Here is a 4459-nt window from a genome sequence, read left to right as displayed (position 1 = left end):
AACAAGACAAGAAACCGTTGCATTTAAATACAGTCAAGATGTGTGTGTGTCTTTTTATACTGGCTGTATTTCACCTCTCTTTAGCTGCACACACTCAGTTAAAATGAACTTTTTAAACTATTTTTTTGCAGGTTTTACATTGATCCCCCCTCTATGGTAATAAAGGAAACCCTTAAAACTGAAACCAACTATAGAAATTCATGCCACAGGTGGATGTGCTGTAGCATTGCTACTTTTCAGTTCCTTTCCCTGTGCGGTTAGGTAATATGTGGATCCACCCAAACTTGCTTTGAACAAGTGTTGTTTATTGCCTCCACCCACTCTCCTCTGAGCTGCTCTTTGATTCTCCAGCACTTATAACTTTCCCCATTTCCCCCTCCACGCCCTCGATAGTGTAGTATAGTGGAAATGTATTTAGGTCCTTGTTAGCAATGTTCCAAAATAATGATAAAGAATAAAAAGCCATAAGGCTTTCAATTAAAAGGGAAAACAAAAAATATAGAACAAAAAGATGCAGGCTGAAGCTTAAGCTTATTATGCATGTGCTTTTTACTTAGTATATTCTCAACTCATTTACTACTGGGCTTAAGTCATACATATATTAGGGCATTCTGTCAGGACAGTAGTCACCATATACATTATACATAGACCCCCCCCCCCCAATTTACAACTGAAAAACAACAAAAAAAAAACGTGTTTTTTTTTCATTGCTATTCTATAATATTAACTAAACATAACAAATCCCCATTGTTATTGCTATCAGTTCAAGTATTGCAGTTCTGCGTGTGGTTTGTCCAAGTGGAGTTGCCATAGCAGAATGCCAAGGCTGGTTGCCATGGTTGCGATCATATGGGTAACATTCCAGGCAGGCAATGTAAATTTGTCTCTCTATTCATTACTGAATAAAAGTGAAAAAACGAGAATGTAATATGAGCGTTACGTAGGCTATATTGTAACTGTTTATTGTGATTTTGTTAAGTGTTATGAAATTATTGTTTTGCAATGTTGCACCGAATGTAACCACGTTGTAATAGCTAGCTGGCTAGCTAGCCAACTAGCTAGCTCACAACAAGCCTGCGTGAAGTTTGAACTTGGAAGTGTCTGTCATAACGTTAGCGCTGCATGTGTAATTTCACAGTGAGTCGTCATGAGCAAGAGGAAGGGTGGCAGAGACATTCAGCTTTTTTTTGGCCAGTCTCAGAAAAGAAGCAAAGCAAGAGCAGTGAGAAAATGAGTAGCGTTACCCTATCAGTCGGATTATAGACGTAGCGTTAGTTATACGGTACGGTAGCGTTAGTGCAAAAAATGAGTCAGTGTTTCTTGATATAAAAATTATTGTCATTCAGATCAGAAATGGTTTGTAGGCTATCTGAGCAAGAGACACCACTTGTTATCTGATAATATTTCTTCCATGTTCACTTTGGTCTGTTTGACATTCAAAAAAAAAAAGAAACGTATCTCATGTGTTAATGAATTTGTACATATTTTACTTTAGAATTTCAATGCAGGAAGTAAGGGTGTGTGTCTTTGGGGGGGTGGGGGGGTGCAGATTTGGTCCCCCCCAATGTTGACGCCATGGCTTAAGCCTTGCGTTCTGTTCTTATTCCTGGCTAACATAAGTCAGTTGCTAATGTGCTTGTCTTATACTAATGACTCTACAGAGTAATTATATTCATATTCTTAAAATTTCTTCCATTCTTCTTTTCAACCATGTTAGTTCAGACTGAAACATCTCAAAAACTACTGGCCAGATGTTTTCTGTTAGTGTTCCCTGTTTCATGTTGTTCATTCATGTTTAATCTGTTTCCTGTTTTATTTTGTAGATTCTCTCCTCATGTGTTGTGTCTGGTTTTACTCCATCTTTGTGTGTTTTCCCACCTGTTGTCTGTCACACCTGTCTCGTTAGTCCTTCCCTGCTCTTAGAGTCACACCTGTTCTGTGTTAGTCTTGTTTGCTCCGCCCTAGTGTTCCCCTCCACACCCTTGTTGTTAGCCAACCCCCATTTCCCTCCTTTTGCCTGTGTCCTCCTACTCCAGCTGTGTCTTGTTCTTGTGATTAGTTTTCTGCATATATATATACCTGTGTGTTTCCCTTTGTTCCTCGTCAGTTCGTCCTTCCTTCATTCCTGTGTTTGTCCCAGTCTGCATGGTGTCCTTTATTCCTCAAGTTCTTTTCTGTATGCATCTCTAGTTGGTTTTCAGTTCAGTTTTAGTTCTTCTTTCATTTGGACTTTTAGTTACCTGTCTGTTCTGGGTATTTTTTAATCAGCTGCATTAAAGCATGCTTTTTGTTAAAACTTCAACCTGCCTGTTACTCTGCACATGGGTCCTCCCTGAACTGATTTCTCAAGCCATTTGAGATAATAACATAAAAATGTGTACATTATTTAGGAAAAACATGATAGATGCCATGAAAAAAAATCCTGTGGAGGCTACATCCTATTTTGTGTCTAACTGTTCTCTGTCTTAATCATTCTCAATGATTGCGATGAATGCGTTGCAGAGCCTGAGGATGGTTGTAACAGTATTGACATTTCTGGGGATGTTTGTAACATTTTTGACATTTCTGTCTATCTTAGAGCTCTTTTAAGCCTGTGCGTTCAAACCATAGACCTTTCAGTGCTCAAGTAAATACAGCATTGAATGTGGCGCCCCGTTCCTTCGTTTGACAGTTGGTCAGTGGCACATGAAGCCAAAATGGTTCAAGTGTCATGTATAAAATCATCCTGATGATCTGAGCTTCTTCTGTACTGTGAAGCCCATAGAGCAAGCACACTAGTTACTTGTGGCAGCTGAGCTATGCCGACTACAACAGTGCAGCCAATTTCTGGTGGCTGGTTTAGCACTGCGCGAACTTCAGTGGGGAAAAATGATTTAATCTTGCAGCTCTTCTAGAGTTTGTACATGTTATTGGCGCGAATGGATTAAATCCTGATGGTGAAACGAGTCATTTCGTGGTGGTTGTGAGGCTCAAAAAAAAAGTATCCATGATTTACAAGCGTTTCTTTTGCCATTGAAGTCAATGGGAAAAAGTCTTTTTGGGCCGCAGGACATCATGTGACGGACCCTCGAAATTGCAGTACCACTGTTTGGCCACAACGAAAACTGAATGCAAAGCCTGGCGCACTTCTTGCTGGCCTGGTTCAAACTAGTTACATGTGTCTGCTATTAAATAGTGTAGCTGTTTGCTCTGTTACAGAAACAGAAAATAAAACACAAGGAGTAAATGTTACAATTCACCCCATAGATTGGGATAGTTGGAACATAGCCTGAGGTGAAAAGTAGCATTATGAAATAAGGATTATGACAAACACCTAAGATATAATAGTTTAACACTTAAATGACTTTTAAACATAGGTCTAATTGGTGTGTGTTTCTGTGTGTCTTTACTGCAATCGTGTATGTGAGCCAAGTCTATTAAAACTTTGTTTGGGGTAGATTCTGATATTTTTCCTACATGTTGTTACAACTAACCCAGACTCAGGCTGCCACACACCTGCTTACCTCACAACTAACAGCTGAAACACTAGCACTGACATCTTGCATGAAAGATATTTACATTGGCAAATAATCAACGTGATATAAGTTTGATAAATTTAACAACAGAGCAGGCAATGTTTCTACAAGACATTAATATTTGGTTTAATTTAGGTTGTGATGTCAGGTGACCAAAATTCAATGTCAGGACATCTAATGTCAATTTCAAATTGAAGTAGAATACTGACGACTGATGACGGTGATACTTTGTTGGTTTTATGGTGTGCTGTTAAATAACGTAAATCCATTGTCTTTTAAATGTCTTATATGCCAACGTCATCTTGACATAGAATGACTTGCACTGATCCTCTCCATCATCAGGTCACAATTTTAATTTGTCTTATACCTACACCCCCATGGAGAAATCAGGAAATCAAACAACTGAAAAGATACTGCAGGAGTGCTGAGAGAAGATGGAGAAAATCAAACCTAACAGTCCACTACGAAATATTACGTCAACACCTCAAAACCTACAATAACGCAGTCAAACAGGCAAGAATTTCCCACTTCAAAAAACTAATCTCTGACAATAAAAACAATCCCAAATTCCTCTTCGCCACAATTGATATTTTAACAAACAGTAATTTTAACAGATCACCTAAGACAACAACCAATGCCCTTTGTGAGGACTTTGCAGACCACTTCAGAAGTAAAATCAATTACATCAGATCCAGTCTTTTTTTGTTAAAGATATTTTTGGGCATTTTTAAGCCTTTAATTGACAGACAAGTGTGAAAGGGGGAGAGAGAGGGGGAGTGACATGCAGCAAAGGGCCACAGGCTGGATTCGAACCCGGGCCGCTGCGGCAACAGCCTTGTACATGGGGCGCCTGCTCTACCACCAAGCCACCGACGCCCCAGATCCAGTCTTTTATCACAACAGATTTTAACTGTCGACACACCTGGATCATTGCTTTTACCTGA

This window comes from Epinephelus moara, chromosome 24 (genome assembly GCF_006386435.1).
Source record: "Epinephelus moara isolate mb chromosome 24, YSFRI_EMoa_1.0, whole genome shotgun sequence".
NCBI classification, from domain to species: Eukaryota; Metazoa; Chordata; class Actinopteri; order Perciformes; family Serranidae; genus Epinephelus; species Epinephelus moara.
This window is presented reverse-complemented; position numbering follows the sequence as displayed.